Source organism: Schistocerca cancellata, chromosome 10 (genome assembly GCF_023864275.1).
Source record: "Schistocerca cancellata isolate TAMUIC-IGC-003103 chromosome 10, iqSchCanc2.1, whole genome shotgun sequence".
NCBI classification, from domain to species: Eukaryota; Metazoa; Arthropoda; class Insecta; order Orthoptera; family Acrididae; genus Schistocerca; species Schistocerca cancellata.
Window position 1 is genome coordinate 183,470,517 of NC_064635.1, and position 12,619 is coordinate 183,483,135.

Here is a 12,619-nt window from a genome sequence, read left to right on the forward strand (position 1 = left end):
GTAACGTTTTGGGCAGTCTGGTTTTTTGGTTCTTCCCTGGGGGCTCAGTGTTAGACTCCGATGCAGCAAAGCAGGTTTGCTGTATCCCTTCGACCATCATATTGACGATGAAACACAGAAATTGCATCCGGATTCAATACAAAATTCACAATGCCTATTTATATTGACGAGAGTAACGTTTCGGAGTGTCTGTTTTTTAACTCTTCCCTGGGGGCTCAGTGTTAGACTCCGATGCAGCACAGCAGGTTTACTGTATCCCTTCGACCATCACATTGACGATGAAACACAGAAATTACATCGGAAATCAATACAAAATTCACAATGCCGATTTATATTGACGAGAGCAACGTTTCGGGTAGGCTGCTTTTTGGCTCTTCCCTGAGGGATCAGTGTTAGACTCCGATGCACCACAGCAGGTTTACTGTATTCCTTCGACGATCATATTGACGATGAAACACAGAAATTGCATCGGAAATCAATACCAAATTCACAATACCGATTTATATTGACGAGAGTAACGTTTCGGGCAGTCTGGTTTTTTGGTTCTTCCCTGGGGGCTCAGTGTTAGACCCAGATGCAGCAAAGCAGGTTTACTGTATCCCTTCGACCATCACATTGACGATGAAACACAGAAATTGCATCCGGATTCAATACAAAATTCACAATGCCTGTTTATATTGACGACAGTAACGTTTCGGAGTGTCTGTTTTTTAACCCTTCCCTGAGAGATCAGTGTTAGACTCCGATGCACCACAGCAGGTTTACTGTATCCCTTCGACCATCACATTGACGATGAAACACAGAAATTACATCGGGAATCAATACAAAATTCACAATGCCGATTTATATTGAAGAGAGCAACGTTTCGGGTAGGCTGCTTTTTGGCTCTTCCCTGAGGGATCAGTGTTGGACTTCGATGCACCACAGCAGGTTTACTGTATTCTTTCGACAATAATATTGAAGATTAGACACAGAAATTGCATCGGGAATCAATACCAAATTCACAATACCGATTTATATTGACGAGAGTAACGTTTCGGGCAGTCTGGTTTTTTGGTTCTTCCCTGGGGGCTCAGTGTTAGACTCCGATGCAGCAAAGCAGGTTTACTGTATCCCTTCGACCATCATATTGACGATGAAACACAGAAATTGCATCCGGATTCAATACAAAATTCACAGTGCCTATTTATATTGCCGAGAGTAACGTTTCTGAGTGTCTGTTTTTTAACTCTTCCCTGGGGGCTCAGTGTTAGACTCCGATGCACCACAGCAGGTTTACTGTATCCCTTCGACCATCACATTGACGATGATACACAGAAATTACATCGGGAATCAATACTAAATTCACAATGCCGATTTATATTGACGAGAGCAACTTTTCGGGTACTCTGCTTTTGGCTCATCCCTGAGGGATCAGTGTTAGACTCCGATGCACCACAGCAGGGTTACTGTATTCCTTCGACGATAATATTGAAGATGAAACACAGAAATTGCATCGGGAATCAATACCAAATTCACAATACCGATTTATATTGACGAGAGTAACGTATCGGGCAGTCTGGTATTTTGGTTCTTCCCTGGGGGCTCAGTGTTAGACTCCGATGCAGCAAAGCAGGTTTACTGTATCCCTTCACCATCATATTGACGATGAAACACAGAAATTGCATCCGGTTTCAATACAAAATTCACAATGCCTATTTATATTGACGAGAGTAACGTTTCAAGAGTGTCTGTTTTTTAATTCTTCCCTGGGGGCTCAGTGTTAGACTCCGATGCACCACAGCAGGATTACTGTATCCCTTCGACCATCACATTGACGATGAAACACAGAAATTACATCGGGAATCAATACAAAATTCACAATGCCGATTTATATTGACGAGAGCAACGTTTCGGGTAGGCTGCTTTTTGGCTCTTCCCTGAGGGATCAGTGTTAGACTCCGATGCACCACAGCAGGTTTACTGTATTCCTTCGACGATCATATTGAAGATGAAACACAGAAATTGCATCGGGAATCAATACCAAATTCACAATACCGATTTATATTGACGAGAGTAACGTTTCGGGCAGTCTGGTTTTTTGGTTCTTCCCTGGGGGCTCAGTGTTAGACTCCGATGCAGCAAAGCAGGTTTACTGTATCCCATCGACCATCATATTGACGATGAAACACAGAAATTGCATCCGGATTCAATACAAAATTCACAATGCCTATTTATATTGACGAGAGTAACATTTCGGAGTGTCTGTTTTTTATCTCTTCCCTGGGAGCTCAGTGTTAGAAACCGATGCACCACAGCAGGTTTACTGTATCCCTTCGACCATCACATTGACGATGAAACACAGAAATTGCATTCGGATTCAATACAAAATTCACAATGCCGATTTATATTGACGAGAGTAACGTTTCGGGAAGGCTGCTCTTTGGCTCTTCCCTGAGGGATCAGTGTTATACTCCGATGCACCACAGCAGGTTTACTGTATTCCTTCGACGATCATAGTGAAGATGAAACACAGAAATTGCATCGGGAATCAATACCAAATTCACAATACCGATTTATATTGACGAGAGTAACGTTTCGGGCAGTCTGGTTTTTTAACTCTTCCCTGGGGGCTCAGTGTTAGACTCCGATGCACCACAGCAGGTTTACTGTATCCGTTCGACCATCACATTGACGATGAGACACAGAAATAACGTCGGGAATCAATACAAAATTCACAAAGCCGATTTATATTGACGAGAGCAACGTTTCGGATAGGCTGCCTTTTGGCTCTTCCCTGAGGGATCAGTGTTAGACTCTGATGCACCACAGCAGGTTTACTGTATTCCTTCGAATATAATATTGAAGATGAAACACAGAAATTGCATCGGGAATCTATACCAAATTCACAAAACCGATTTATATTGACGAGAGTAACGTTTCGGGCAGTCTGGTTCTTTGCTTCTTCCCTGGGGGCTCAGTGTTAGACTCCGATGCAGCAAAGTAGGTTTACTGTATCCCTTCGACCATCATATTGACGATGAAACACAGAATTTGCCTCCGGATTCAATACAAAATTCACAATGCCTATTAATATTGACGAGAGTAACGTTTCAGAGTGTCTGTTTTTTAACTATTCCCTAAGGGATCAGTGTTAGACTCCGATGCAACACAGCAGGTTACTGTATCCCTTCGACCATCACATTGACGATGAAACACAGAAATTACATCGGAAATCAATACAAAATTCACAATGCCGATTTATATTGACAAAAGCAACGTTTCGGGTAGGCTGCTTTTTGGCTCTTCGCTGAGGGATCAGTGTTAGACTCCGATGCACCACGGCAGGTTTACTGTATTCCTTCGACCATCATATTGACGATGAAACACAGAAATTGCATCGGGAATCAATAGAAAATTCACAATACCGATTTATATTGACGAGAGTAACGTTTCGGGTAGGCTGCTTTTTGGCTCTTCCCTGAGGGATCAGTGTTAGGCTCCGATGCACCACAGCAGGTTTACTGTATTTCTTCGACGATCATATTGAAGATGAAACACAGAAATTGCATCGGGAATCAATACCAAATTCACAATACGGATTTATATTGACGAGAGTAACGTTTCGGGCAATCTGGCTTTTTGGTTCTTCCCTGGGGGCTCAGTGTTAAACTCCGATGCAGCAAAGCAGGTTTACTGTATCCCTTCGACCATCATATTGAAAGTGAAACAAAGAAATTGCATCCGGATTAAATACAAATTTCACAATGCCTATTTATATTGACGAGAGTAACGTTTCGCAGTGTCTGTTTTTTAACTCTTCCCTGGGGGCTCAGTGTTAGACTCCGATGCACCATAGCAGGTTTACTGTATGCCTTCGACCATCATATTGACGATGAAACACAGAAATAGCATCGGGAATCAATAGAAAATTCACAATGCCGATTTATATTGACGAGAGTAACGTTGGGGTAGGCTGCTTTTTGGCTCTTCCCTGAGGGATCAGTGTTAGACTCCGATGCACCACAGCAGGTTTACTGTATTCCTTCGACGATCATATTGAAGATGAAACACAGAAATTTCATCGGGATTCAATACCAAATTCACAATACCGATTTATATTGACGAGAGTAACGTTTCGGGCAGTCTGGTTTATTGGTTCTTCCCTGGGGGCTCAGTGTTAGACTCCGATGCAAAAAAGCAGCTTTACTGTATTCCTTCGACCATCACATTGACGATGAAACACAGAAATTGCATCCGGATTCAATACAAAATTCACAATGCCTATTTATATTGACAAGAGTAACGTTTCGGAGTGTCTGTTTTTTAACTCTTCCCTGGGGGCTCAGTGTTAGACTCCGATTTACTACAGCAGGTTTACTGTATCTCTTCGACCATCGCATTGACGATGAAACACAGAAATTACATCGGGAATCAATACAAAATTCACAATGCCGATTTATATTGACGAGAGCAACGTTTCGGGTAAGCTGCTTTTTGGCTCTTCCCTGAGGGATCAGTTTTAGACTCCGATGCACCACAGCAGGTTTACTGTATTCCTTCGGGTATCATATTGAAGATGAAACACAGAAATTGCATCGGGAATCAATACCAAATTCACAATACCGATTTATATTGACGAGAGTAACGTTTCGGGCAGTCTGGTTTTTTGGTTCTTCCCTGGGGGCTCAGTGTTAGACTCCGATGCAGCAAAGCAGGTTTACTGTATCCCTTCGACCATCATATTGACGATGAAACACAGAAATTGCCTCCGGATTCAATACAAAATTCACAATGCCTATTTATATTGACGAGAGTAACGTTTTGGAGTGTCTGTTTTTTAACTCTTCCCTGGGGGCTCAGTTTTAGACTCCGATGCACCACAGCAGGTTTACTATATCCCTTCGACCATCACATTGACGATGAAACACAGAAATTGCATCCGGATTCAATACAAAATGCACAATGCCGATTTATATTGACGAGAGCAACGTTTCGGGTAGGCTGCTTTTTGGCTCTTCCCTGGGGGATCAGTGTTAGACTCCGATGCAGCAAAGCATGTTTACTGTATTCCTTCGACGATAATATTGAAGATGAAACACAGAAATTGCATCGGGAATCAATACCAAATTCACAATACCGACTTATATTGACGAGAGTAAAGTTTCGGGCAGTCTGGTATTTTGGTCCTTCCCTGGGAGCTCAGTGTTAGACACCGATGCAGCAAAGCAGGTTAACTGTATCCCTTCGACCATCATATTGACGATGAAACACAGAAATTGCATCCGGATTCAATACAAAATTCACAATGCCTATTTATATTGACGAGAGTAACGTTTCGGAGTGTCTGTTTTTTAACTCTTCCCTGGGGGCTCAGTGTTAGACTCCGATGCACCACAGCAGGTTTACTGTATCCCTTCGACCATCACATTGACGATGAAACACAGAAATTACATCGGGAATCAATACAAAATTCACAATGCCGATTTATATTGACGAGAGCAACGTTTCGGGTAGGCCGCTTTTTGGCTCTTCCCTGAGGGATCAGTGTTAGACTAGGATGCACCACAGCAGGTTTACTGTATTCCTTCGACGATCATATTGAAGATGAAACACAGAAATTGCATCGGGAATCATTACCAAATTCACAATACCGATTTATATTGACGAGAGTAACGTTTCGGGCAGTCTGGTTTTTTGGTTCTTCCCTGGGGGCTCAGTGTTAGACTCCGATGCAGCAAAGCAGGTTTGCTGTATCCCTTCGACCATCATATTGACGATGAAACACAGAAATTGCATCCGGATTCAATACAAAATTCACAATGCCTATTTATATTGACGAGAGTAACGTTTCGGAGTGTCTGTTTTTTAACCCTTCCCTGAGAGATCAGTGTTAGACTCCGATGCACCACAGCAGGTTTACTGTATCCCTTCGACCATCACATTGACGATGAAACACAGAAATTACATCGGGAATCAATACATAATTCACAACGCCGATTTATAATGACGAGAGCAACGTTTCGGGTAGGCTGCTTTTTGGCTCCTTTCTGAGGGATCAGTGTTAGACTCCGATGCACCACAGCAGGTTTACTATATTCCTTCGACGATCATATTGAAGATGAAACACAGAAATTGCATCGGGAATTAATACCAAATTCACAATACCGATTTATGTTGACGAGAGTAACGTTTCGGGCAGTCTGGTTTTTTGGTTCTTCCCTGGGGGCTCAGTGTTAGACTCCGATGCAGCAAAGCAGGTTTGCTGTATCCCTTCGACCATGATATTGACGATGAAACACATAAATTGCATCCAGATTCAATACAAAATTCACAATGCCTATTTATATTGACGAGAGTAACGTTTCGGAGTGTCTGTTTTTTAACTCTTCCCTGAGGGATCAGTGTTAGACTCCGATGCACCACAGCAGGTTTACTGTATCCCTTCGACCATCACATTGACGATGAAACACAGAAATTACATCGGGAATCAATACAAAATTCACAATGCCGATTTATATTGAAGAGAGCAATGTTTCGGGTAGTCTGCTTTTTGGCTCTTCCCTGAGGGATCAGTGTTGGACTTCGATGCACCACAGCAGGTTTACTGTATTCTTTCGACAATAATAATGAAGATTAGACACAGAAATTGCATCGGGAATCAATACCAAATTCACAATACCGATTTATATTGACGAGAGTAACGTTTCGGGCAGTCTGGTTTTTTGGTTCTTCCCTGGGGGCTCAGTGTTAGACTCCGATGCAGCAAAGCAGGTTTACTGTATCCCTTCGACCATCATATTGACGATGAAACACAGAAATTGCATCCGGATTCAATACAAAATTCACAGTGCCTATTTATGTTGCCGAGAGTAACGTTTCTGAGTGTCTGTTTTTTAACTCTTCCCTGGGGGCTCAGTGTTAGACTCCGATGCACCACAGCAGGTTTACTGTATCCCTTCGACCATCACATTGACGATGATACACAGAAATTACATCGGGAATCAATACTAAATTCACAATGCCGATTTATATTGACGAGAGCAACTTTTCGGGTAGGCTGCTTTTGGCTCATCCCTGAGGGATCAGTGTTAGACTCCGATGCACCACAGCAGGGTTACTGTATTCCTTCGACGATAATATTGAAGATGAAACACAGAAATTGCATCGGGAATCAATACCAAATTTACAATACCGATTTATATTGACGAGAGTAACGTTTCGGGCACTCTGGTTCTTTGGTTCTTCCCTGAGGGCTCAGTGTTAGACTCCGATGCACCACAGCAGGTTTACTGTATCCCTTCGACCATCATATTGACGATGAAACACAGAAATTCCATCCGGATACAGTACAAAATTCACAATGCCTATTTATATTGACGAGAGTAACATTTCGGAGTGTCTGTTTTTTAACTCTTCCCTGGGGGCTCAGTGTTAGACTCCGATGCACCACAGCAGGTTTACTGTATCCCTTCGACCATCACATTGACGATGAAACACAGAAATTGCATCCGGATTCAATACAAAATTCACAATGCCTATTTATATTGACGAGAGTAACGTTTCGGAGTGTCTGTTTTTTAACTCTTCCCTGGGGGCTCAGTGTTAGACTCCGATGCACGACAGCAAATTTACTGTATCCCTTCGACCATCACATTGACGATGAAACACAGAAATTACATCGGGAATCAATACAAAATTCACAATGCCGATTTATATTGACGAGAGCAACTTTTCGGGTAGGCTGCTTTTTGGCTCTTCCCTGAGGGATCAGTGTTAGACTCCGATGCAGCTCAGCAGGTTTACTGTATTCCTTCGACGATAATATTGAAGACGAAACACAGAAATCGCATCGGGAATCAATACCAAATTCACAATACCGATTTATATTGACGAGAGTAACGATTCGGGCAGTCTGGTTTTTTGGTTCATCCCTGGGGGCTCAGAGTTAGACTCCGATGCAGCAAAGCAGGTTTACTGTATCCCTTCGACCATCATATTGACGATGAAACACAGAAATTGCCTCCGGATTCAATACAAAATTCACAATGCCTATTTATATTGACGAGAGTAACGTTTTGGAGTGTCTGTTTTTTAACTCTTCCCTGGGGGCTCAGTGTTAGACTCCGATGCACCACAGCAGGTTTACTATATCCCTTCAACCATAACATTGACGATGAAACACAGAAATTGCATCCGGATTCAATACAAAATGCACAATGCCGATTTATATTGACGAGAGCAACGTTTCGGGTAGGCTGCTTTTTGGCTCTTCCCTGGGGGATCAGTGTTAGACTCCGATGCACCACAGCAGGTTTACTGTATTCCTTCGACGATAATATTGAAGATGAAACACAGAAATTGCATCGGGAATCAATACCAAATTCACAATACCGATTTATATTGACGAGAGTAACGTTTCGGGCAGTCTGGTATTTTGGTCCCTCCCTGGGGGCTCAGTGTTAGACACCGATGCAGCAAAGCAGGTTTACTGTATCCCTTCGACCATCATATTGACGATGAAACACAGAAATTGCATCCGGATTCAATACAAAATTCACAATGCCTATTTATATTGACGAGAGTAACTTTTCGGAGTGTCTGTTTTTTAACTCTTCCCTGGGGGCTCAGTGTTAGACTCCGATGCAGCACAGCAGGTTTACTGTATCCCTTCGACCATCACATTGACGATGAAACACAGAAATTGCATCGGGAATCAATACCAAATTCACAATACCGATTTATATTGACGAGAGTAACGTTTCGGGCAGTCTGGTTTTTTGGTTCTTCCCTGGGGGCTCAGTGTTAGACTCCGATGCAGCAAAGCAGGTTTGCTGTATCCCTTCGACCATCATATTGACGATGAAACACATAAATTGCATCCGGATTCAATACAAAATTCACAATGCCTATTTATATTGACGTCAGTAACGTTTCGGAGTGTCTGTTTTTTAACTCTTCCCTGAGGGATCAGTGTTAGACTCCGATGCACCACAGCAGGTTTACTGTATCCCTTCGACCATCACATTGACGATGAAACACAGAAATTACATCGGGAATCAATACAAAATTCACAATGCCGATTTATATTGACGAGAGCAACGTTTCGGGTAGGCTGCTTTTTGGCTCTTCCCTGAGGGATCAGTGTTGGACTTCGATGCACCACTGCAGGTTTACTGTATTCTTTCGACAATAATATTGAAGATTAGACACAGAAATTGCATCGGGAGTCAATACCAAATTCACAATACCGAATTATATTGACGAGAGTAACGTTTCGGGCAGTCTGGGTTTTTGGTTCTTCCCTGGGGGCTCAGTGTTAGACTCCGATGCAGCAAAGCAGGTTTACTGTATCCCTTCGACCATCATATTGACGATGAAACACAGAAATTGCATCCGGATTCAATACAAAATTCACAATGCCTATTTATATTGCCGAGAGTAACGTTTCGGTGTGTCTGTTTTTTAACTCTTCCCTGGGGGCTCAGTGTTAGACTCCGATGCACCACAGCAGGTTTACTGTATCCCTTCGACCATCACATTGACGAAGATACACAGAAATTACATCGGGAATCAATAGCAAATTCACAATGCCGATTTATATTGACGAGAGCAACGTTTCGGGTAGGCTGCTTTTGGCTCATCCCTGAGGGATCAGTGTTAGACTCCGATGCACCACAGCAGGGTTACTGTATTCCTTCGACGATAATATTGAAGATGACACACAGAAATTGCATCGGGAAGCAATACCAAATTCACAATACCGATTTATATTGACGAGAGTAAGGTTTCGGGCACTCTGGTTTTTTGGTTCTTCCCTGAGGGCTCAGTGTTAGACTCCGATGCAGCAAAGCAGGTTTACTGTATCCCTTCGACCATCATATTGACGATGAAACACAGAAATTCCATCCGGATACAATACAAAATTCACAATGCCTATTTATATTGACGAGAGTAACATTTCGGAGTGTCTGTTTTTTAACTCTTCCCTGGGGGCTCAGTGTTAGACTCCGATGCAGCACAGCAGGTTTACTGTATCCCTTCGACCATCACATTGACGATGAAACACAGAAATTGCATCCGGATTCAATACAAAATTCACAATGCCGATTTATATTGACGAGAGTAACGTTTCGGGTAGGCTGCTAATTTTGGCTCTTCCCTGAGGGATATCAGTGTTATACTCCGATGCACCACAGCAAATTTACTGTATCCCTTCGACCATCACATTGACGATGAAACACAGAAATTACATCGGGAATCAATACAAAATTCACAATGCCGATTTATATTGACGAGAGCAATTTTTCGGGTAGGCTGCTTTTTGGCTCTTCCCTGAGGGATCAGTGTTAGACTCCGATGCACCTCAGCAGGTTTACTGTATTCCTTCGACGATAATATTGAAGATGAAACACAGAAATCGCATCGGGAATCAATACCAAATTCACAATACCGATTTTAATTGACGAGAGTAACGATTCGGGCAGTCTGGTTTTTTGGTTCTTCCCTGGGGGCTCAGTGTTAGACTCCGATGCAGCAAAGCAGGTTTACTGTATCCCTTCGACCATCATATTGACGATGAAACACAGAAATTGCCTCCGGATTCAATACAAAATTCACAATGCCTATTTATATTGACGAGAGTAACGTTTCGGAGTGTCTGTTCTTTAACTTTTCCCTGAGGGATCAGTGTTAGACTCCGATGCACCTCAGCAGGTTTACTGTATTCCTTCGACGATAATATTGAAGATGAATCACAGAAATTGCATCAGGAATCAATACTTAATTCACAATACCGATTTATATATACGAGAGTAACGTTTCGGGCAGTCTGGTTTTTTGGTTCTTCCCTGGGGGCTCAGTGTTAGACTCCGATGCAGCAAAGCAGGTTTGCTGTATCCCTTCGACCATCAGATTGACGATGAAACACAGAAATTGCATCCGGATTCAATACAAAATTCACAATGCCTATTTATATTGACGACAGTAACGTTTCTGAGTGTTTGTTTTTTAACTCTTCCCTGAGAGATCAGTGTCAGACTCCGATGCACCACGGCAGGTTTACTGTATCCCTTCGACCATCACATTGACGATGAAACACAGAAATTACATCGGGAATCAATACAAAATTCACAATGCCGATTTATATTGACGAGAGCAACGTTTCGGGTAGGCTGCTGTTTGGCTCTTCCCTGAGGGATCAGTGTTAGACTCCGATGCACCACAGCAGGTTTACTGTATTCCTTCGACGATCATATTGAAAGTGAAACACAGAAATTTCATCGGGCATCAATACCAAAATCACAATACCGATTTATATTGACGAGAGTAACGTTTCGGGCAGTCTGGTTTTTTGGTTCTTCCCTGGGGGCTCAGTGTTAGACTCCGATGCAGCAAAGCAGGTTTACTGTATCCCTTCGACCATCATATTGACGATGAAACACAGAAATTGCATCCGGATTCAATACAAAATTCACAATGCCTAATTATAATGACGAGAGTAACGTTTCGGAGTGCCTGTTTTTTAACTCATCCCTGAGGGCTCAGTGTTAGACTCCGATGCACCACAGCAGGTTTACTGCATCCCTTCGACCATCACATTGACGATGAAACACAGAAATTACATCGGGAATCGATACAAAATTCACAATGCCGATTTATATTGACGAGAGCAACGTTTTGGGTAGGCTGCTTTTTGGCTCTTCCCTGAGGGATCAGTGTTAGACTCCGATGCACCACAGCAGGTTTACTGTATCCCTTCGACCATCATATTGACGATGAAACACAGAAATTGCATCCGGATTCAATACAAAATTCACATTGCCTATTTATATTGACGAGACTAACGTTTCGGAGTGCCTGTTTTTTAACTCTTCCCTGGCTGCTCAGTGTTAGACTCCGATGCACCACGGCAGGTTTACTGTATTCCTTCGACCATCATATTGACGATGAAACTCAGAAATTCCATCGGGAATCAATACCAAATTCACAATACCGATTTATATTGACGAGAGTAACGTTTCGGGTAGGCTGCTTTTTGGCTCTTCCCTGAGGGATCAGTGTTAGACTCCGATGCACCACAGCAGGTTTACTGTATTCCTTCGACGATCATATTGACGATGAAACACAGAAATTGCATCGGCAATCAATAGAAAATTCACTATGCCGATTTATATTGACGAGAGTAACGTTTCGGGAGTCTGTTTTTTGGTTCTTCCCTGGGGGCTCAGTGTTAGACTCCGATGCAGCAAAGCAGGTTTACTGTATCCCTTCGACCATCAGATTGACGATGAAACACAGAAATTGCATCCGGATTCAATACAAAATTCACAATGCCTATTTATATTGACGACAGTAACGTTTCTGAGTGTTTGTTTTTTAACTCTTCCCTGAGAGATCAGTGTCAGACTCCGATGCACCACAGCAGGTTTACTGTATCCCTTCGACCATCACATTGACGATGAAACACAGAAATTACATCGGGAATCAATTCAAAATTCACAATGCCGATTTATATTGACGAGAGCAACGTTTCGGGTAGGCTGCTTTTTGGCTCTTCCCTGAGGGATCAGTGTTAGACTCCGATGCACCACAGCAGGTTTACTGCATCCCTTCGACCATCACATTGACGATGAAACAC